Below are 25,460 nucleotides of genomic sequence, written 5' to 3' on the forward strand. Positions count from 1 at the left end.
AGCTCACTCCATCGAACCAAGAAAGTAATAGAACCAATATAATCCCCCTCTAATGCTAAGAGGTAAGACATGAACACTAAAAATAAATAAAATATCTCATGTAGAAAGAAGAACTAGGAACATCGAGAGCACAAAAGAAGTACAAACACCTATATTGGCATGTGTGATCGACACATCATGAGGCTAATATCGTGGAAGGAACACTCACTTGAAAAAGGAAGATGGTGAATATGACCAACATAAAACCACCCAAGGCACTTTATAATTTAGTGCGAGTACAACAAAACACAAAGATGTCCAAGATCTTGAAATGCAATATAGTGGCACTTTATCTCAGTGTGTTTGCAAAAATACTACAAAAGGATGTCAACAAAGATCAAAAGAGACATAAGGCTGATACAATAGATAGTATAACCCATGAAAAATTATCGAAAACAACAAAATTGATCCCCAGACCTGAAACAACCAAGATATTCATCAGAATGTAGAAAAGAGAAAAACTAAATGGGATGTGCCTAGAGCAGAATCTGGAAAATAGAATGTCTCAAAATATGTCTCTCGGAGTGAAAAATATAACTTTTGAATTTGATAGCCAAAAAAGGCCACAAAAAAGCATAGAAAATCCAAATAAACTACACAATCATGATGGGCTTAGAATCATCTTTCTGACGCTTCTTTTGAATAGAAAAATGGAGTCTGGTTGAGCAAGTTATGACCAAAAACCACATGTAGGTCAAAAAAGTGCTGGAAAAGCAAATAAATTAAAATTTACCACCTTGAGATCCATGCCAAAATGAATCAAAAATCGTGTCCACTAGTACTAGAAATTGCCTTAGGAAATGTGTCAATTCCGTAAAAGAATTGTCTGAATTTGTGTGCCACAAATTCTCAATTTTCATGCCAAAAAATCTCATTTTTGTGCAAAAAATCTCAAAATTGCCGCCTTAGGAAATGTGTCAAAAATCTGAAGTTTTGAAAAAATCTCTATTTGCGTGCCCCAAAATCTTGATTTTTGTGCAAAAAAATCTCAAATTTTGTGTCAATATCATAAAATTACCACCTCAAGAAATGTGCCAAAAAAATCTCAATTGTTGAACAAAAACTTGATTTGCATGGTAGAAAATCTAAAAATCACTGCCTTAAGAAACATGCAAAAAAATTATTTCCTCGAGAAGCGTGTCCAATCTAGGAGCAAAAGTTTTAGCCTCAAATTCTAACAGTGTCCAAATTAGACAAATTTTATATGGAAATAGGGGTTTTTGGGTGCTTTGAGCTCAATGGTGATGTTTGTTTGAGCTTAAAGTGCACTAAAAAATGGTGATCCCCTAGATTCAATATAAAATAACTCTAAAAAATGAAACCCTCTAAACAAAAAGCATAGATCTTAAAGCCAGGACAAACTTCTCATAAACAAAATAGGGGCATGAAGATCTGGAGCTATGATACCATGTTGAAGTTGATGAAAGATCAACCTCATAACTCCCAATAATCACTTGCATGCAAACACCTATCATAGAAGAAAGAAGCAAAAATCTATGGAGACTGGAAATCCTAGATCCATAGATGAGACATTCTTGATGAGCAAAAAAAGAGATTTCTATTATCAAAAGTGAATTAATCTCAATTCTCAATTCTCAATTGTTCAAAATGAGAGGTTGTCCTTATAAATGAGACTAAAACCCTAAAAAGGTCTAACCTAGGTTGCATCAAAATAATTAATAAAAGAATTAATTATTAGATGCCTAAAGTTTGGCTTAAGTAACTAGAGTTAATTAGGAAATATATAATTACTCTAACAATTATTTGGGATCCAAGGAAAGTGGTATACAACCCTCTTATCTCAAAGACAACTGGATGGGCAGTCATTTTAAGAGTCTCAAAAATGGCAGCCACTTCCTCCTAATAAACATATATATGGACCTATACCTACAATAGAAAAGAAAGAACTATGGAATGAAACAAGTATATCTAGGTGGAGACTTTAGTGTTGTTATTAATTTAGAAGGAAAATTTAGTGGTTCTAAACTCATCACTCAAACCATGACTGATTTTAAGGATTGGTTCTCCTTAAACAATTTAATCAATATACCAACATATAATGGAACTTACACTTGTAATAAACATTAGAGTAGGCTTTTGCAATATTGTATAAAGATTTCATAGATTTGTATTTAGAGGGGATCTTATCTTCAATTCTCACCAATGTTGGATCAAATCATTTCTCAGTAAGACTTGAATTATCAAAACAACTTAAACCATCAAAATCCCCTTTAAATGTGAAAAAATGTTGTTTCTAGATGAAAATTTTATGAACAATATTAAATTATTGTGGTAGGAGGAAAAATTCAAAGGATCTAAAATGTTTTGTTCTATAGATAAATTAAAAATGTTAAAAGAAAAAATATTAAAATGGAATAAATAACATTTCAACAATATATTTAAAGAAAAAATAGACAATGAAGAGGAAATAAAGAAAAATAATGAAGAAGTTATTAAGCATAGGATGGACAACAATAAATATATAAGGGAAAAAGAACAAGTATAAAAGCAAGAAATTATTTTAGCTAAGCAAGAAATATTTTGGAAACAAAAATCACGAGAGATATGATTATCAGAAGGGGATATAAACAATAATTTTTTCCACAACAATACTATAGGTACAAAAGAAACAATAATAGAATACTAAAAATTAAGGATAGTATAAGAAACATATATGTGAAACTCGAAACAAATAGCTAATATCTTTATAGAATACTATTACAACATAGTAAACAACTGCAATACATCCAATCACATTGCACAAAATTTAATAAAGAGTTTCATCCCTAAAATAATAATAGAGGAAGAGAACAAGTTTTTGAACAAGAAATTCACATTTGAAGAAATCAAATAAGCTCTTTTTAAGATGAACTCAGATAAATCACCAAACCTAGATGACTTCTAACCTTTCTTTTTCCAAAAGTGTTGGAACATTCTAGGAAGGGATCTATGGGAGGTAATTGAGGAAACTAGAAACTCTAGGAACATCTTAGCTAAAATTAATGATACATTCATTACATTAATTCCAAAAAAATTGAGTATGCGAATCCATGAGATTTCAGACCTATAGCTCTATGTCATACTATTTATAAAATACACTCTAAAATATTAGCAAATAGGCCAAAATTTTACCTTTTGAGACTAATTTTTGAGGAGCAAATGAGCTTTGTTCCTAATAGTTTACTTTTTTATGGATTTATAATTATTCAAGAATTAATTCATTCAGTTCAAAGAAATAAATAATCATGTATGCTAATGAAATTGGACATTCAAATGCTTATGATAAGGTGGATTGGTGCTTTCTCTACAAAGTTATGGAATCCTTTGGCTTCTCTAAGCAATGGACAAACCTATCTTCAATTGTATTTCAACGCTTAATATTTCTTTGCTCATTAATGGAACTCCTAAAGGATATTTCAATATATCTAGAGGGAGTAGACAAGGAGATCCTTTATGTTGAAATCTAATTAAAAAGATAATTGATTAGAAAGATTTTTATGAGGGAGATTATTTTGTCACTGATGTCAAACCTACTATTTTCCTGTAAGATAATTGCTTACAAATTCAAGTTGTATCACTTAGTTGACTGATGAGGAGGTTTTGATCAATAATATGTAACAAAAGCACCTAGAGGAAAGGTTGATTTATGATTATGTAATGAAGTACAAGGATCAGTTAAGACAGTGATGACATGATGTGTTGATGATCTACTTAAGGCTACAAATGTTGTCTACACTAAGAAAGTTTATAAAAACAAGTTAAACAAAGTTTGTTTGCCAAGCTTGAAAAAGTGGATAGTAGCTGTCAAGAAAAGTCAGTACAAGCCGAGAAGAAAATTAGTTGGAGCTAAGTAAAAGAAAATTCTAGTGGATGTTGAGCAAGAGAGTTGATGTTGTGTGATTTCATAGTTGATGCAAAGCAACATAGCATGTTTCAAGCATTAGAAGATTGATAATGTTGAGTTGTTGCATTATGACAAAGATCGTAGACTGCCAAATATAAGTCGACAAGTTTGTCTTCTTGAAACTTGTGAACCAGGAGGAAGATAAGGTTGATGAGCTGGTGGTATAGAGTTTAATGTAAAGTATTTTGAGACAAATTCAAGTGATTATAGGAAGAATTTTCTAGAAGAGATACAAGAAATGGGGTGGATACATTATATCCTACCTAATCCATCCAAACCCTAAAGTGGACAATGGAAAATGGAAAAATATTTTAATTTCCTATTTATAAGAATGTTTGGTCATGAAGCAATGTTTTCATATGCGAGAACTCGGAGAGAAGAAGGAATTAGGGGTTTTGCTTCATCAAGTGACCCAAGAGAAGAATCTGCAATGGCATGCTAAGCAAGAAGGCTTAAGGAGATATATGCTTGAAGGGTGAACAAGATATTAGAGCTACAAAGTGTAAAGGCCAAGTAGAATGGAGGATTGAACAAAGATCTATAATCTACAAGAGAAATTGTAAGTTGTGTCAAATCAAAGCTCTATTGTAACTCTCTAACAATTGTATTAGTCTAGGGTAAATCCTTTAGATTAAGGTTGACCTAACAGTCATTAGTAAATCCTTTAATAGGGTGGCATTCCAAGCGAATGGCCTAAAGTCCTCTAACAAGGCTCACTTTTAATAGGGTGATTGAAATCCCTTAACTGGGTCGCATTTAACAGTGTGTATTGTAACCTTTAACAGGGTTGGCCTTTTACAGGGCATTACTTCAGAAGAGTGAAAAAAGGGTGGCATGTTACTAGTGCTTTTTCTAAAATTGGGTTTCCATATTAAATCATTGTGTCAAGTGTGTTGATGAATCTATTTTTGTTTCATACTTTACATTTCTACAAATTGATTAGACAGTAACCTACAAGTTTTAAGCAATCACATGTTCATTTGGATGCATGCATGAATATGAACATTTTATGGGTTCACTAAGCTGAGAAAAGTTGTATTTGTACATCTAGACCTTGGATAACTGATTCACACCCCACCCCCCCCCCCCCCCCCCCCCCCCCTGGTTATTCTAAATAATTCCAACACTTTATCTCTATTTCTCTTTATAGTCATGGCTGAAGCTTTTGGTAGAGCTATTAAAGAGGCACAAAAAATTGGGAAAATTTGGGGAATCACAATTACAAAAAAAAATCCCCAAAATAAATCACCAACAATTTGCTGATGATACCATCCTCCCTGGAGAAAGTATAATTGAAGAAGCTGAGAATTTTAAATAGATTACCTCTTCTTCTTTGGAAGCGTCGGGATAACGAGTTAACCTAGATAAGTCAGTTTTTTTCCATCAGCACTCCTCCTAAATTAGAAATCAATATTTGTAACATTATGGGTTACAAACAAGGGAAGTTTAATTGTAAATATTCAAGGATCCAATTTGATAATGGATTGAGAGATAGTAACACATGGATTCTTATCAAATTAAAAAAAAATATTTTTTTTGGAAATTTGGAAAGGTAAATGGCTAATAAAAGCTAGAAGATTCACTATGATTAAATCTTTACTATTAGTAATTCCCACTTATCATCTATCATGTTTTCCACTTCCAAAAGGAGTGAAGAAATCTTTAGATAAAAAAAATAAAGACTTCTTTTGGAAAGGTATGAATGAAAAGAAAAACCAAGTCCTAATTAAATGGGCCAAAATCTGTATACCCAAAGGTGAAGGAGGCTTAGGTATTAAAAACCTTGGCTAGAAAAATGAAGCTTTGGGAGAAAAGATGGTTTGAAGAATGTTTAAATAAAATGATATTAAATGGGCTAAAATATTATATAATAAATATCTCAATAATTCACATCCTACTTCTCTCTTTCAGACTAAAAATCTAGCTAAAGAATCTAGAATTTGGAACTTTATTTTACAATACCTTCCCATTCTTTCAAAAAATCTCACTTGGAATATTGGCATTGGTAGAGATGCCTTATTCTAGGAAGACTCTTGGGATGGATTACCACCAATGGATAGCTTAAAATTACAAAATAACATTAAATCCACTCTCACTAATATTTGGGGAAAATATGTTTATAATTACAAAGAATTCTAGCAGGACAATCTAAGAACTATCTAGCATTAAAAATCCACTAAGAAAACAAATCTTTTGACAAATAGAAAGAAAATTTATAATCAAATTTTAGGTAATAGAATAGCCAACCATAAAAAATAGACTAGATAAATTAATTTTGGGTCCTTCTCAAAATGGCAATTATACTATTAAAATACGATATGAAGTAATTTTACATTCACAACAATGGGATAAATTAGATGTCCATATCAATCTCTATTGGGATTCTGCATGCTTGTCAAAAGAAAGGATTTTTCTCTGGGTAGCTATACAAGATATAATCTGCATGCTTGTCAAAAGAAAGGATTTTTCTCTGGGTAGCTATACAAGATATAGTGGACAAGTTCACAAATGGGGCTTTGAGGGATCAACAAAATGCTCACTTTGTGAAAATAGTTCAGAATTAGTTGATCATTTTCTCTTCCAGTGCCATGTACCAACAAGTGTTGGACATGGTTATGCAAAAAACTAAATTGGACAACTACTTTTCCAAACAATCTTAATAATCTTACTAAGAGTTGGCCAACTATGGGAAAAATAGGGTATATAGAAAACTTTGGAATATTTTTTGCTCAATTTTACTTTGGGAAGTTTGAAAAGAAAGAAATGGGAGAATCTTCATTAATGAAAATATGGATTCAAATGCACTTCTTAATAAAATAGAAGTAAGCATTGTAGAAGTAGGCAATAATTATCTTAGAAATTCTCAACTAGAAGAAGGGTTGTTCTTTGAATGGGATGCCAAAATTCATAAAAAAATTGGTTTAATTTCATCAATCCTCTACTAATCTATACAAAATCCAACTAATCTAGGAAATATTGTAATTAGCTAGAAAATCTTGTAAATGGGAGAAAATCTCAATTTTAATAGGGTTGAGAGGAAATCTAGGACTTGCAGGTCTTGGTTGCATTATTCATTTTGATAAAAATGGGTTAATCAAATGGGAAAAACACCAAGGACCAATCACTAATAACTTAGCATAATTCGGATCCCCAATTCAAGGCCTATATTTGAGTAGGAATTTAGGGATCAAAAAGCTAATCATAGAAGGGGATTTGCAAATCATTTTAAATGCACCAAGAAAAATAAATATAAAAAATTAGAAATTGAATTCAAAACTAGAATTTGTTATTCTAACTCTAGATAAATTTGAAGAAAATTTAATTAAACATACATATCATGGAGGAAATAAAGAAGTGGACATATTAGCTAGCATAACAATAGATGGAGAATATTTCTCGTGGCAAATAAATTGATCACCTAAAGTTAAGATCAACATCTAAATCGTTTAAAGATCAAAACAATTCATAACATCAAGATAAAATTAAACTAAAGGGAATATGATCTACCTCAAAAATTTAATTAGGAACATAGCTATTTAAACCTTAAGAGATAAAAAGTAAAGATATTGAGAACTAAGGGGTGGAGTATTTTAAATAATAAACATTATTAAAATGTACATATTCATAGTTGGGAACATTGTAATCTACCTATTCAATTTTAGAACACATGTTTAATCTTGATATAACTTATAATCTTCTAATCTAGTTGAATAACTCAATTAGAGAATCTTACTCATTATATTGTAAGTTATAGCTTATTTTGTATTATGTCAGTCCTTTTAAACTCTTGGTCTATCTCTTCTCCTTCATTTATAATTAACTATCTTAAGGTTTTCTAACTTTCATTTATTTTTCTTATCCTTTCCTCTTCCCTAAATATTTATTATTCCTAGCTCTCTTCTCTCATCTACAATTCCTTTTCCCTCTTGGAAGTTTAGATATGTGAAGATATTGTATATTTGAAAGTATGGATTGTTAGCATGAGTGCTGATGATATTCCTATGGCGGAGTATCCTAGTATTTTTGGAGAAATGATATAGTGATCATATGTTACATTCATGACTGTGTTTTTCATTAGTGTCAACATATATGTTATTCTATATAGATTGACATAGCAATAGAGAAAGATCGAGGTCACATGGTTTGAGGATTGTAGATGAGGTCATGCGTAGTTGAGGAAGTGTTCTACAAATTGTCTTGACAATGTAGCTAAGTGTGCATGATAAAATATGAAGATAGATGACAGTTATTCAAGATTTATTGATGACAATGTTCCTATGGAGTTCTTGAGAAGTCATTACTGATGTCTTGATTATATCTCCTAATATAAATAGAATCTAGTTAAGCATAGTTGTACAGATGTAGAAGACATGATGAGGATGTAGTGGTCAAATTTGCACATCTTGATGGGCATCACATGAAGAGTTACAAAGACTATGAATCGATAGTTTGGTTGTAATTATGAAAAATATTTAAAGAGTTAATGTAATGTGTAATGTATTATCTTAATGTGGTCCTATATTATAATTGTAAATTGAGAAAGCCTCAAGGCCAACTCAATAATTAGTTTGATGAATTGGTATAAAGGAAAGTTGTTTTCCTTGTGATAAAGTGGATTAAGTAATCAAAGTGATTGTAAGAGATTTTTTTGTAGTGTGAGTATGCAAACTTGGATGTGAGATCCAGTGAACTTCGTATTGAATATATGTTGATGAGAGAAGTGTTTCATTTGGTTAAGGCATGGTGATCTGATAGAGTGATTGTATTTTGCAAACAGGTTGTGGTGGAAATTTTTTTAGGGGTATTATTCTAAAAAGAATATTACCAAGGCCATTTAGAAAGTGAGTTTGGTGGTCTTACCTTGAAGCTATGTGGAGAGTGGGTCCCTTTTCCTTCCACAACTCCTAGTAGGGTGGGAATCTCCTAACAAGGATTCAAAGTTTCTTAACATGGACTAATATGTATTGAATGTATTTCATTGACTCCTAAAAGGGTCCATCCTCTTTCAAGGAACTTATCTTTTAGTATATCATTTTGTGGGTACCATCACCATCAAGGTTTTCCCTCTGGTCAATGGTTTCCCTAGCTAACAAAATTTGGTATTATTATGTATGGTTATCTTCTTATGGCTATTGCATTGTTTGATTACATGTTTTAGATTTAATAAGGTTAACAAGAGTTGTTTTGATCTGATGACTGGTTTAGCCCCCTCGCCCTCTCTTAGTTATCTTGGTAGACTATAATTTCTAGCAATTGGTATCAGACCATCAAGTTCTTGAAGGAAGAGTTTAATAGCTTAAGAAGATCTACAAAAAGTCATTTAAGAAAAGAGAGTTTGAAGTTTGATAGAGTTAACTATGATAGTTGGAAGGAGAATATGAAGATATATGGGTGAACCCACAATATAACATGATTATTTAGTCAAGTAGTTTCGATCAAAACTAGATTGGTAGTTTTGATCAAAAGTAGATTACTTTCAATAGAAAGTAAAATTTTAATTAGTTTTGATGAAAAGTAAATGAGATAATTACTTTCAATCGATACTCAAAAAGGTATGTAACTACGTCACAATTTACCTTCTTATTTTCAACCAAAACTAGAAAAAAGTAGTTTCTATTGAAAGTGCCTAATTAGGCACATTTTGGAGAGGCCACAAGAATCCTATTAATTTCATGAATTCCAAGAACAATTACAGTGTTCATATGGAACATTGAAGATATGCCATTTTGCATGACATGAGTACTCGAAATGAGCTTTCTAATGATTATGGATTTGATACATTTTGAGTTTTTTAGATATTTTTTTTGGTCGTCAACTAAAAATAGGTTTATTATCAGAAACCAACCTCTTTATTGGACACTCATGGAAAAATAGTAAATAAGAGAATAATTTTTTTGAAAAATAACCAAAAGCTCCATATATGAGTCCACTTTCTACTAGAAAATAAATTTGGGAATTGGATAAATACAAATATAGTTACATGCATAAAAAACAACATATGTCAAAATTAGCATTAGGTCAATTTTAAACATTAATAAAATATGAAATACTAAGTATAAAGTCATCAAACCAACTCATACTATTGGTATGAATGTTAACAAACTAAATTCAAAAGAATCACATTGATATCTATTGTACAAAAAAAGTTATGGCTGTCAAAAACATTGTCACTCTTTAAAAATCAACATTTTGATAACAATCCAATTTTCATGGGAGAAAAAATAATTGAATCAAATCAATTAAAAGAAAGAAAATAAAATTACAATCTAGAGTAAAAATGCTAAAAGACTCTAATTTACTTCATCTTCAAATTTGCAACCGTTAAACGAAAATTTGCATATGAAAGTGAAAGTTTAAAAAAAAATCATATTCAATGTCTATTAGGGAAAAAAGTGTAACCCACTATTGTGGGCCCACCCACATTTTCTATGCATGGGTCTAGGATATTGGCTGATCACTAACAAAGAGAAGGAAGTGGTTAAAGAAGATAATCTTGAGGAATGTATTGAACCTTAGAGAGAATTGTTTATGTGTAATATGCTTGTTGGAGAAGCACTTTTGACAACTCTTCCTAAAAAATGAGTATAGTCAGGTAAAATGTTTAAGTTCAACACCTAAAATTTGGAAAGATTTGGAATCTACTTTTGAAGATGACAAGCATGTTAGAAAGGTTAGATTGCAAAACTATATATGTTTATTTCAAGAACCTAAAATGATGGAAGATGAATATGTAAGAAGTTATTTTGGTAGAATATCAGAGATTGTTGCAGAAAGTAAGGCCTATAATGGAAATAAGGATGGTGATGAAATTATGTAGAATATCTTGAAAACTTTAACACCAACATATAAGTCAACAATGTGGATGATTGAATAGGTTATACCTTGCATGAATAATTTTACAAGAGAGACTCTTCTTTTAAGATTAGAATCAACTGAGATTAGTTTTAGACAAAGTGGAGATCTATCTAGAATTGAGACTTCTTTCAGTAGTTTGAGTGTTAGACCAACTTTGACAAGAAGCACAAGTACTAGTAGAGATCATGCTAGTAGAAGAAGAGGAAAGTCAGAAGAAGACAAGAAGATTGAAGAAGTAATTTCCCTACTTGTGAGAAGAGAACCTGAAGGTAAGGAAATCTTTAAATGTTGGACTTGGAATGAATATGTTCATTATGCCTCTAAGTGTCCCAAGAGAGTAAAGAACTATAGAAGGAATTTCAAACCTAGGAATCCTAGAGAATGCCTTTATACAAATGATGAAGATTTGAAAGCTAGTGTGGTAAAAATTTTGAGTGAAAGTGATGAAATAAGATTTGTTGCTATTAAGGAGGAAAGTCCTGAAAAAGAAGAAGTTAGAGAAGAAATATCCTTAGTATCATAAGTGGAAAAGAAGAAATTTTGATTGACTTATAGATAGTGGTTTTTCACATCATAGGACTAGAGATATGAACAAATTCATTGAATTCAATAGTTGTGATGGAGGCATTGTTAGAGTCGGAAACATTGCATCCTATCGCATAAAAGGAATATGATCTATTACACTTGATGGGAAAACTAACACTGATGATGTTTATTTTGTTGATGGTCTGAAACACAATCTTCTAAGTATTGAACAACTAGTTAACAAGGGATATCAGTTGCAATTCATAGAGAAGACATGTATTAACAAGGATAAAGATCATGGTAATATGATTGGTACTGGTACAAGAACAAGAGGTAATGTTTTTTAGTTAAATCCTACTCAAATGACATGCTTAGTTGCTAAAGTTGATAGCAACTAGTTATGAAAAAAGTGGTTTTATCACATAAAATTTGAGAATATTGTGAAGATTAGTACTACACTTGTTATTATATTTTTTCCTACAATTTTGAAGCCTACTAACATGGTATGCAAAGAATGTGTTATGGAAAAGCAAAATAATTTTTTTTTTTTGAGAAATAAGTTTACTACATAAGAAGAGTTGGAGATAGTGCACATAGACTTGAGTGGTCCTACAAAGACAAGAGCCTTTTATGGTGAAAGGTATTTCATGATTCTTGTTGATGATTTTACTAGGATGATGTGGGTAGTGTTTCTTAGAAAGAAATTAGAAGAATTTGAGAAGTTTAAGGTTTTTAAGAATAGAGTTGATAATGAATTTGGTTAAAAAGTTAAATGTTTGAGATACGATAGAGATGAAGAGTTTACCTTGAATGAGTTTAACATTTTTTGTAAAGTGAATGTCATTAAAAGACAACTTTCAGCTCCTAAGACACCTGAGTAGAAGGGTATGGCAAAGAGGAGAAACATATCAGTAACATAGGCAACAAGAGCTTTGATGTTTGAGAATAATGTTTGAAGATATTCTAGAGAGAAGCAAATAATATAAAAGTATACACAATAAATAGAGTACATATCGAATGAGGTACTGGTAAGATCCCCTGTGACATTTAGTTTGGACATGCACCCTTAGTTAAGTATTTCAAAATCTTTGGGAGTAAGTATTACATTAAGAGAGAAGATGATGTTAGTAAGTTTGATGCAAGAGGTGATGAAGGTATGTTTCTTGGTTATTCATTGAAAAGTAAAGAATACAAATATTTTAATCAAAGAACTATGAATATAGTTGAGAGCGCAAATGTTAAAGTTTATGAGAAGTTTAGAATTCAAGAGAGAATGCTTGATTATAATTATGATGAAGAGACTAATCCAAAGGCTAACCAAGATAATGTTGAGTTGTTCGATGAGACTAACACAAAATTTTAGAATAACATACAAATTGTGGAACGGAGAGAAGAACCAAGGAGTGAACCTAGAGTTGAAGTTGTAGCTAAACAAGTGATACCTAATAGGAATATGATAAAGAATCACCCTACTGATCAAATTATTGGAAGGAAAGAAAAATGAGTGATGACAAGAAATATGGTACAAAGAGAATAATTGTGTTTGATTTCACAAGTAGAATCTAAAAGTGTAGATGAAGCTAGTAAAGATGATTTTTAAATTAAAGCTATGAGAGAAGAATTGGATCAGATTGAAAATATGATACATGGGAATTGGTTCATGGACCTAAGGATATGAATGTTATTGAAACTAAGTGTGTTTTCATAAATAAGATGAATGAACAAGGTGATGTTGTGAGAAAAAAAGAAAGACTTGTATGTAAAGGTTATTCATAGAAAAATGTATAAATTATGAGGAAATATTTGTACCTGTCACTAGAATAGAGGAAATTAGAATTTGTTTGGCATATGCGGCTAACAAGAAATTCAAAGTGTATCAGATGGATGTCAAATCAACATTTCTTAATGGAGAACTTAAAGAAGTTTACATTACATAGCCTGAAGGTTTTCCATTAATAAAATGAGACATGGTTTGTAAGTTGAAGAAAACATTGTATGGATTGAAACAAGCACCTAGAAAATGGTATGCAAGGTTGGATACATATTTGGGAAATTTGGTATTTTCTAAAGGTACTTCATACATCAATTTGTAGTTGGAGATTGAAAATGGTTTACTGACTATTAAAGTGTTTGTGGATAATATAATCTTTGGAGGTGATGAAGCAAATGAAGCATTTGTTGGTGAAATGAAGAAGGAATTTGAGATGAGCATGACTAGGGAAATGAAGTATTTCTTGGGATTGCAAAATTTGCAGAATAATGATGGTATTTTCTTATCATAGGCTAAGTATTTAAAAGACTTGTTGAAAAGATGAGACACCTATGGTATGCCTATAGAAAGGTGTTAAAAGATGGTACGCACAAGTTATCTAGGAAAGATGAGACACCTATTATTGAGTAGAAGAAGCACATATCTATGATTGGAGGCTTACAATATTTGATACATACAAGACTTGATATAGCTAATGTAGTTAGAATTGTTGTGAGATTTCAAGATGATCCTAAAACATCACATTATGCAACAATAAAGAGGATTTTGAGATATTTGAAGTGTACACTTGGTTTTGGATTATGGTATGATAGATCAAATGACATTACCTTATGTGCATACGTTGATGCAGATTGGGCAGGTAGTATGGATAACAAAAAGAGTACAAGTGGTTGAGCATTTTTCTTAGGAGGAAGATTTGTTTCTTGGCTAAGAAAGAAACATGATGACTGTATTTTAGAGAGCACAATAGAAGGAGAGTATGTAGTAGTATAAAATAATTGTAATAAGATCATGTGAATGAAGAAAATGTTGGACATTAGAATTGAGTTTACAGAGATTGTTATCATAAATTGTGATAGCACAAGTATAGTGAGTATGTCTATTACTGAATTGAGTTTACAAAGATTGTTAGCATAAATTTTTATAGCACAAGTATAGTGAATATGGTGTTATTGTGTATGGTTGTCTTCTTATGGTTGTTGCACTAGCTGATTACATGTTTTAGATTTAATAAGGTTAATAAGAGTTGTTTTTATATGATAATTGATTCACCCCCCTCCCCCAGTTATCTTGGTGGTCTTTAATTTATAACATGAATACCTTTGAACATTACAATGTCCTCCCTCTCTCATACTTCTTCTTTAGTCTTTTCTTAGGATTGTTTAGTTGTTTTCTTTTCCCTTTCATTGTATCTTGTCTTCTAATATTGGTTTGGGATATTTCTTAGTATGTTTCATATTCTACATTTTGTAGATCCTTGTTGTCTTTTGGATGATTTTCCTCAGTCTATCAAAGTTAAATGATGATGTGATTGAAATCTAAAGGCAATCATTTAACCCACCTCCAAGATTGGGCATTTATTCCTTCTTCCTCTCATTTCTCCAAGCATGTCTTGTCATTATTAGAACTACTTTATTCATATCTCCTTAATTGCAGATTTTTGAAATGACGAGACTTGAGGTTTTTGGTTTTCCTTGCCATGATTATCTTCTCACCATATCTTGTTAGTTTTTTTTGGCCACATAGCTAGGTTTGAACTTCACACTTGGTTTTCATGTTGAGCTTGCATGCTTAACATTTAGTCCACATCCTTTGTGAGAAATTTCATTATTTCAGCTCCCATTTGCCATCTCACTCACAAATTTTTGGGGTTTCATTTGGTTATGCAGAATCAATTCATGAAAATAACAAAAAGGTTCATGTTTGTATGCATGTCCACTATCGCAAGATGGACTACTCTCCTTTCAACTTTTGGGTGGTTGTTTGACTATCTCATTCTTTGAGGGAATTTACAAGGGAGATATCTGACATAAATGTAAACCAACTATTTCATATGGAATGTAATGCTTGTTGCAAGAATGTGCATGCAGTCATTGGTGAGGATATATTGTCTCTAGTAACTATTTGTTTCATTTATCCTTGCCAAATCCTATCTGTATTTCTCTTAAATACTCTTGATTTACTCTAGTCTCAAGATAAATTAGTTTCATTCATCCATAAGGTAGTTATAAATGGAGTGATTTTTTACAATGCTTTGTCAATGACTATTCAAGAGTATAATTTGTATAGTAGGCCTGCATTAATGGGTGGTTTGTTGTCAAGATATCAAATTGCTAAGGAATGTACATATGATCTAAGTTTGTATGATTCAATGAAGAGTTCACTAAATACATTAGATTTATGCTATGTTCATAATGCTCTTTGCAAGCATAAGGCTTTACTTGGTTCCTCCATGGTTAAACATGTTCATTCAAAAGTAAGTGTTATTTTCCTTCTTTTGCAACGTGTTCATGTGCTTCCCGTTGTGACAATTGGTGATTTCATTGAGACTGATGCTCATTGTCTAGGTAGAGCTTTGGGGGTGGTCGCAAGGGAATTTCTCAATGTATCTCATTTCCTAGAATCATTAGCAAGAAGATATGGTAATAGAATGGAGGAATGATCTCCATTCCTTTGGTTTTTTTTGTAGATTCATTAGATAGGGTATTGGTATGCTTTCTATGATTGTGGACATTAGTATTTTTGTCATGTTCTTCATATAGATTTAGTTTTTAAGCATCTTATAAGGAAAATCTATGCTTACAGTAGAACTTCCTCTATTTCTCCAGCTATTTCTTCTTCTTTCTACTTCTCTCTCATTTTTCTTCTCACTGAGTTTCCTAACTATTTAGCTCTAATTCATAATTCCATATTTTTTACACAGAAATATATAGCTTTTAAAACTTTGTTAGAAATAATAATTGACTAAATAACATCATTTATTAATCCTATCTATTAAAATTATTTAAAAATATAAATATTTATAAATTCACAATACGTTGCTCTATTTTCAGATGATTTACCTCCAACAGAGATTGAGGAGAATACTATCGTGTCTTATATTCCCTCTATTGTGACCAGTGAGATGAATGATTCTCTTATGAGGCCAATTAGTATGTCTGACTTGGAAGGGGTGGTCTTCGGCTTGTGGAAGGGAAAATCTCTAGGGCCGGATGGCTTCCCTGTTGAATTCTTTCAAGAATTTTGGGATATTATCAATCATGACCTTTTGGATGTGGTTCAGGAGTCCTTTTCCAACAAAGAAATGCTTTGGGCCTTGAATGCTACTTTCTTAGTCCTTATTTTGAAGAAGGAAGAGGCTAATCAGCTGGACTTTTTTAGGCCCATTGCTCTTTGTAATGTGGTCTATAAAATCATCACTAAGCTCCTAGCAGAGAGGCTTAAATTTTTCCTTCTCATGGTTATCTCTGAGGAACAAGGGGGTTTTGTGGCAGGAAATTTTTTTTTGGATGGGGTGGTTATTGCTTCTGAAGCTATTCACTCTATGTGTGCTTCCCAGGAATGTGCTATGTTTATTAAGCTTGATATGGCTAAGGCTTATGACAAAGTCAATTGGGATTTCTTGAGGAAAGTTCTTCTAGCTTTTGGCTTGAGTCAAGACCGGGTTAGATGGGTTCTTAGTTTTGTTACTACTCCTTCCTTCTCGGTCCTTCTTAATGGTGAACTGACAGAGCTTTCTAGAGCTTCTAGAGGTCTTAATTAGGGGGATCCCATCTCTTCTTATTTTTTTATCATTATGGCTGAGGGACTTGGTAGACTTATCAAGTTTCATGTTTCCCAAAATTTGATTCAAGGATGGCAATGGGGAAATGGTTTGTCTGCTCTTTCTCACCTCCAATTTGTTGATGATACTACTCTTGCTAGGAGAGCTCGAATTTAGGAAGCTAAAGTCTTTAGGCTCACCTTGGATACTTATTTGGCTATCTCTGGGCAAAAAATTAATGACCACAAGTCCTCTATTTTTTCTTCAACACTCCCGAGCCGATCTAGCAAAGGATTGCTAATTGCGTCTCTCCCTCTAACTTACTTGGGGGTCCCTATTGTGGTGGGTAGACAGCCTAGGCTTTTCTGGCAAAGCTTGCTTGAAAAAATTTGACAAAGGGTCAATCATTGGACTCACAGGTGGCTTTCTACTACTGGTAGGGTGACACTCCTTCAATCTGTTATTCAGGCTCTTCCCATATATAGAAGCATGGTTTAGGCTACCTCGGTGTATTTTATTAAGGAATTTGATGCCCTCTCTCATCAATTTCTTTGGAGTGGTAATTTGCAACATACCAAATGGGGCCTCATCAATTGGGATACTATTTTCAAGCTAAAAAAGGAAGGAGGCCTTGGCCTTTGGTCTACTATCTTGTGCAGTCAAGCTCTTGTTGTCAAGCTCTATTGGCATTGGTGTACTAGCCAGTCTCAGCTTTAGGCCCGTATCCTATCACACAAGTTTTACCTGTTGTTGAACCTTCAGATATTTCTAGGTTTTCTCTTGAGGGAAGAGGCTCTATGGTGTGGAATACCCTCAAGATTGGTGCTCACCTCGTAAAGAGAAGTTTATTTTGGATCTGCAATAGAGGCATGCAGCTCTATTTTGCAGTGACTCTTGGAATGGGCATCCTCCTCTCCTATCCTCTCATCCTCACTTGCAAGCTCTTTGTGATTCTTTCCTTTTTTCTAGATGGAATAAGGTGGCTCATTATAAGGAGGCTTGTAACCTAGGCCTTTTTGTGGGTTATAGATGGAAGAATTCTTTTGATTGGCCTATGGGTGGCTCACTAGGAGATTGGTTGGAACTATCTCAGATTTTGGCTTCTAGGGAGTGTAGCTCATTGCAGGAATGTGATGTTTTAGCTTGGGGAGGTGCTTCTTCTAGCAAGTATTTTGTTTCTTCGGGGTACCATACGTTGACGAAGCAACTTTTTGGTGAGGTGGAGGTCTCTTGGTGGAAGAAAGTTTGGAATAGTTTTTCATGGCCTAAGTGTAAGTTTTTCCTTTGGATTTTGGTTTACAATCGTTGTCTCACTCGGGATAATCTTTGCAAGCGAGGCTTCTAGGGGCCTTCCATCTATTTTCACTACCACAACAGTGAAGATACTGTATCTCACCTTTTTTTCCAGTGCCCCTTTGCCAAACAAATTCAACACTTCTGGTGGAGTGTGTGGGGATGTACATGCTGGCATGTTTCCTCTTTGTCTAAATTCTGGGACCGTTTGGGCCATTCCCCTTTCAAGACTTCTTTTCTTCAGGTTGCTTGGACTATCGGCCCTTCCCTTATTTTATGGCATGTTTGGCTTGAGAGGAATAGAGGATCTTTCATGATTTGCAGTTTGAGATCAGGCACCTATGGTGGAAAATTGTTAATTCTCTTCAGGAAACACTCCTAGCTAAATGTGACATCAGTGGGGGTTTGGATCCTACTAATGCTGGTATTTACTCTTGCCTCTTCTTTCCTCTTCAGGGTTGCTCTCCCTCGATCCCCCACACCCGCTCTAGGAATAGAGCTAAGCAACACTCTCAGTGTGTTAATTATCAAGGACCTTGGTCTCCTCCTGAGGCGAGCACTCTTAAAATCAACACTGATGATTCTTCTCAGGGAAATCCTAGTCCGACTAATATTGGGGGAGTTGGGCATGATAGTTCTAGTGATATTCAATTTCTGTTTTCTATATAAAAGGGTTACCATACTAATAACCCCATGGAAGCCTTGGCTATCTTGGTTGCAACAGAACAGTGTTATCAATGTGGCTGGAAAAAAATCATCTGTGAGACTGACTTGCAGGTGGTTGTGAACTTATTGCATAATAGGAACCTTGTGCATGTGGATTGGCATTTGGCTCTGGTTATTCAGCAGATCATTCAGTTATGCAATTCTCTAGATTCTGTATCTTTTATGCATATCCCTCGTGAGTGGAATGGTGTGGCTGATTGTTTGGCTAAATGGGCCTCTGAGCAGGGGCCGGCTTGGAATATTCTAGATCATAGGATGCTTCCCTTTGATTTATCTCAGATGCTAGTTCAACTTGTGGACCAAGATAAAGCTATGTAGTTCTCTTTGTTTCTTGTGTTGTTCAGCTCTCTTTGATATTCAATAAAATTTTTACCCCTCTTTTAGTGTGAAATTCACAATATGTTCGAAATAAAATTCATTTAAAAAAACTTAAATAGATATTATTTTGACTTTGGAAAAAAATAATCACTTTCACTAAATTATACAAATAATGCAATAAAATTACAAACATAAAGGGTCATTGATGAGCGCAAACATGTTGGAAGAAGACAACTTTTATGCTCAAATGGTAGCCGTCGATAACAGCAAATGAATGATTATGATGTTTTCTTTTTTTTTCAAATTTTTTTTTTTGGCACTTTAAAAAGAAGTAATGGTTTTCGTTTAAAAAATGTGTGCATTTTTTTTCAAATATAGAGTCTTTGATTTTATGAATTCCATAGCCGTTAAAGTTTATTTTTAAAATTGGATTTTACTTTTGATTTTTTGTTTTTTCAGTTTGTTTCTGCATTTTAAATAAAGAGTTTTGTCTTTATGTTAAATCAAAAAAAATCTGTGTGAATCTATGATCCAGATTCTAGATGCCATGGCCGTTCAGTAATACTTTTTTAAGTTTTTTTTATGATCGTTGAGTTTTAATTTTATTTCTGCTTCTATTTTATTTTTTTATTTTTTTTGATAAAAGTTGTGTTGTTTTTTTTCCTTTTTATAAAATGTTCCTTTGATTTCCTCACTATATATAGAGGTACTCTGATTGGAAAAAGAGGGGTACAAATTTATTAAGACATAAAGGAATACAACAAGGAGAGCTCAACAAGGAGCTCGACCCTGAGCAACAAGATCATCAAATTCTTGCACCATCTCAAAGGAAAGTTGCCTCCTATCCATAATATTCCAACCTAGATCATGACTAGAAGCCCATTTGGCTAAACAATCAGCATCTCTGTTCCATTCACGAGGAATATACGTGAACCTAATGAATTGAAAAGAGGTAGAGAAGAGAATAATCTGATTAACAATAGTGGCCAGCTGCCAACTAACATTGTCAAGCTCCTACGAAGAAAGCAAGTTCACCACCACCTGGGAATCAAACTCTTGGATAATCTTACGCCATCCCCGCAAGCAACATTGTTCCACAACATATAAAATAGCCTGAGCTTCCATGAGATTGTTAGTGAAATCACCCTTATGAACTGAAAAAAATAATTTAACATCACTAGAACTATAGCAAGCCACTCCCCCAATACTAGCAGGGCCTGGATTCCCTCGGGAAGAACCATCAGTGTTAATTTTTAGAACTCCATAGGGAGGAGGAGTCCAATGCCCATCCCAATTTACTTGACCCTTCTTATGATGTTGAAGCTGCCTGGACATAGAAGGAAACCTTTGAGCTATAGCCCCATCCTGAAGATGAAAATTGAGGCGATTGCATATAGCAAGATCAACTGGATCCATACCCCCATATAGCTCATACTTCACATCAATAGTTTCCTGAAGAGAATGTGAGATCTTCCACCAAAGATGCAAAACATCTAGCCGAACATCTTGGAATATTTGATGATTCCTCTCTAACCAGATATGCCAAAGCATGAATGAAGGGCTAGCAATCCAAGCAGCATGGAGAGGAGAAGACTTGGAGGGAGCACTTCCCAAGTGAGCCCAGAACTCAGGCAAAGAGGAAGCATGCCTACAAGAGCAACCTCAATCACTCCACCAAAGGTGCCATAGCTGAATAGAATAGGAGCAATGAAAGAACAGATGGGAGACAGACTCCTCCCCATTACCACACAAAACACAATAAGAGGGGCCCTAAAATCCATGTTTACAAAGATTATCCCATGTAAGATAGCAGTTGTGAGCCACTAGCCACATGAAAAAATTACACTTGGACCAAGAAACTTTATTCCAAACTTGCTTCCACCAAGGGACCTCAGCATCCCCAAATAATTGTCTAGTTATCTCTTGATACCCAGCAGAGACATGATATTTACTAGACAAGGTACCTCCCCAAGCCAAAACATCAAGACCTAGCAAAGAGGAACACTTTCTAGAGGCCAGAATCTAAGAAATCTCATGATGATCCACGTATGTACCTCCAGGAGGCCAATCAGAAGAATGCTTCCATCTGTAACCAACAACAAGTCCCAATTGAAAAGGAGTCTTATAATGAGCCACTTTATCCCATCTAGCGGCATGAAAAGAGTCACAAAGAGACTGAAGATGAGGGTACATGGATAAAATGGAAGGGAATCCATCCCAAGCATCAGACCAAAACAAAGCCTGAGAACCACCTTGACATAACCAGAATAGACCCCTCTTGACTAACACCACACCTGTCTTCAAAGTATGCCAAACCATTGAGCCATGACCTTCAAGAGCAAGTGTAGAAACAGAGCAAGGATCAGCACCATGAAAATATTTATGAGTGATAATACGAGCCCAAAGTTGATGTTGTCCAGAGCACCATCACCAATAAAGTTTAGCAACCAAAGCTTGACTACTCAAGAGAGCAGATTGAAGACCAAGACCACCCTCCTTTTTAGGCCTACAAATAATTGCCCAACTAATCAAGCTCCATTTAGTACTATAAAAATTACCACTCCAAAGGAATTTTCGAGAAAGAGCATCAAACTCCTTGAGAAAGTAAATAGGAGCAGCTTGAACCATGCTTCTATAAGTAGGAAGAGCTTGGATAATAGCTTGAAGAAGAGTAACCCGGGCAGCAGTAGAAAGCCATCTGTGAGTCCAATGATTAACCTTATCTTGAAGCTTGGTAATCAAATTTTTCTAGAAGAGACATGGCTGCCTAGAAACAACAATAGGAATGCCAAGATAAGTAAAAGGAAGTGACCCAATCTGAAACTGCAGGATACCAAAAATCTTGTGCTGAATAGAATCAGGAGTGTTAAAAAAGTAAATGGAAAATTTGTGCTCATTAACTTTTTGGCTTGAAGCTTCCAAATAAATGTCCAAAGCATGTTGAAAGGCTTCAGCTTCCTTGATCCTCGCATGACCCGCAAGAGTAGAATCATCAACAAATTGAAGATGGGAAAGAGAAGGTAAGCCATTACCCCACCGCCACCCCTGAATAGAATTCTAGGAAACCTGATACTTAATGAATCTGCCCAAGCCTTCAGCCATGATGATGAATAGATATGGGGAGAGAGGGTCACCTTGGCGGAGGCCTCTAGAGGCACCAAATAGCTGAGAAGGTTGACCATTAATAAGAACAGAAAAAGAGGCAGAAGTAGCATGACTCATAGTCCAACTCACCCAGTCAAAGCTAAATCCAAAAGAAAGAAGAATACTCCTTAGGAAACCCCATTTAACTCTATCATAGGCCTTAACCATATCCAGCTTAACAAACATTGCTCTCTCCCTTGAAGTAGTCATATAATGAATAGCCTCAGTAGCAATAACCACCCCATCCCAAATTTGTCTTCCAGCAATAAAACCACCTTGTTCTTCTAAGATAATAATGGGAAGCCACTTTTTAATTCTCTCAGCAATCAACTTAGTAATAACTTTTTAACCCACATATGATAAGGCAATTGGTCTAAAAAAATCCAATTGATTAGCACCCTCTCTCTTAGGAATAAGAGTCAAGAATGTAGAATTAAAAGCCCGAAGCATCTGCTTGCTAGAATAGGATTCCTTAACCACCTCCAAAAAATCATGATTAATGATGTCCCAAAATTCCTGAAAGAACTCAATTGGAAAGCCATCAAGACTAGGAGCCTTCCCCTTAGGCATGCCAAAGACCACCTCCTCTAGCTCTTCCAAAGATTTTGGACGCATGAAATAATCATTCATTTCCTAAGTGATAAGGGAAGGAATACAAGACAAAAGAATATTTTCTTCATTATCAGTGAGAGGAGAGTCCTCAGAGAAGAGGGTAGAAAAGTACCGAGTAGCCTCTTGGAACAAAGCTGGCAAGGAATTCAAATGGATACCTTGAAAATTAATCAAAGAAGAGATATTCATGTTTTATGGTTTTGTTTCTCCTCTGGTTTTGGATTTTTGTCTCTGTTGCTTCTTCATTTTTGCATGTGACAACTTCTCATTTTGTGTGTTGCATTTCTCTGTGTTCACATCTTTTCTAGGTTTATGTGTTTCATTTTGTTCCCGTGTTTGTGGTGAGCAAGGGAAGGCCAAGAGGATTCTGATATTTGCAGCACGATTTCAGGTAATTCGTCTGAATTTTTGTTCATTGCAAAGAGTGTATGTCAAATTTTATTGTTTTCTAGTTCTATGATTTTGTGGTTAGAACATTGCAAGTGATTTTAGTATGGATTTCTCAAAATAAAATGTGATAAAAAGTGAAACTAGTACAATCTAGAATGAATAAATATGAAATTGTTTCGTTAGCACAGAATTTTCTCTAGTTGCATAGTTTGTTTATTGTTATAAGCTAATTATTTCTTTTATTTTCTTTTGTTCACTTATTCAATATTCAATTGAACAGGGATCTCAAGATTAAGAATATCATAAACCCTAGGACCTTATTGTCAGATTTGTTGGTGGATTTGTGTTGTTAATGCTGTCTTGCAAGATAGATTTAATGAACCAAACATGGTACACTTTAAATTTTAAATAGCAGTACAATTATTTAGTAGATTGTGGTCCCTGCACATTATTGCAGGGGAATTCAATTCATACTACACGTATTTTGACAAGGTGTATAACAATATCTGAAGTTTTTGCATGCTCTCCTTCCTCTCTCATATCCTCATGCTTGCTATTTCAATCTGCATTTTCATCTCAGAAGAAAAATTTTGCAAAATTTTAAATCTCCCTTATTTACTATCCTAATCACAAAACCTTGACAAGCTTAAAAACTATTCATTTCAGAACACTCTGTCGTTGCTACTTGAATTGTTCAATGTTTTCCAATGGAGTTATTATCTCTATTTGTGTAATTTATGGGATATAATGAAACTTATCAGTCCCCACAGCTTTGCTCCAAATCCTTTGTAACTAGTCTCTCTAGATAAGTTTTCTTTATAATACCTTATTTACTAGCACTTGCACTTTTAAGGGGTGCAAGGGTTAAGCCTATAGGTTTGTATACTTTTAATTTTTTAATTTATGAAATTGAAATTATTACATTTTGTTTGAATAATAATATGATCTAAACAACATTCCCTTCTTACCGTACAAAAGAAAATGATTTTTTTGTATCTTTGATGCTTCTCCACCAATCCAACTATAGACTTCACTCCCAAGCTTAACACACAAATTATTTTAACACCCATTTTACTAATTAAGTTGCATATTTATCATTCAAAATGGAGCACACTCTATGACAAGGGAAGGGAAAGAGATTGTGACAAAAAGTCAAATAGAAAGCAAATAAACCTATAATAGATGATAAATAAAATGGATGTAATATATGCAAAAGTACTTGAAATAATAACTCTACTTGAGTTTGCATAGTATTATTCGTATGTTGCATATTTTAGAGGATGCATTGGTTGTATTTTCCCGCCTCCCTCTCTTATTACCTATATACTATGTCACTTCTAGCTGCATTGTCATTCCATTCTATTGCATTTAATTACATTGTACAATTTTTTCTCTTTTCTCTTTTCTCGTAATGCAATTTTATCTTAGAGGTTAAGTTCATGTTGTTATTTGATCTTGGATGTTTTTTATTCGTGGTTTTATTCTATTTATTTGTAGAATGCAGATTTATATCTTATAAAATGTTTTTTGTGCTATTCAATATAAGAATTTACATAATTATATTTGTATGTTAAAGAAAAAACTATAACATGCTTACAGTATTTGTGGCAATATTTTTCTAGATAATTATTTTCTATTAATATTTGCAAATCTCGAGGGCCATACAAAATATTACAACTAAGATTTTTGTTTCTAATGTCCAAAAAACAAAATGAGCAAAAGTTAAAAAATCATAATAAAGATATTTAAAAACTTTCTACTGTATTAATAATTTTGAGAAAGAGACACTATTAAATGATAGATGGGAACAAGATACAACCCTTTCAGCATACCTTAAAAAATATTTGTGCCACTTTTTTTCAATGTTTAACTATTGGTTTATTCTATTCATGGTATCCTTGTAGAAAAAAAAGTTAAATATTTCCAAATTAAGAGAGTTATTTACAATTCATCATAAATGTGAGCCAAACATCAATCTTGTATTCATAGGCCCATCTAGTCCTTTTCTATGATTGAATTGGTATCCTCGATGCCTAGGGTTTAAATATTATCCCACACTTATTAGAATGCCCAATGACCAAGCTCTGTTGGCAAGAGTATTTTCAAAAGGGTGGCACCAC

This window comes from Cupressus sempervirens, chromosome 1 (genome assembly GCF_028749045.1).
Source record: "Cupressus sempervirens isolate cs-2001-9-10 chromosome 1, ASM2874904v1, whole genome shotgun sequence".
Lineage (NCBI taxonomy): Eukaryota > Viridiplantae > Streptophyta > Pinopsida > Cupressales > Cupressaceae > Cupressus > Cupressus sempervirens.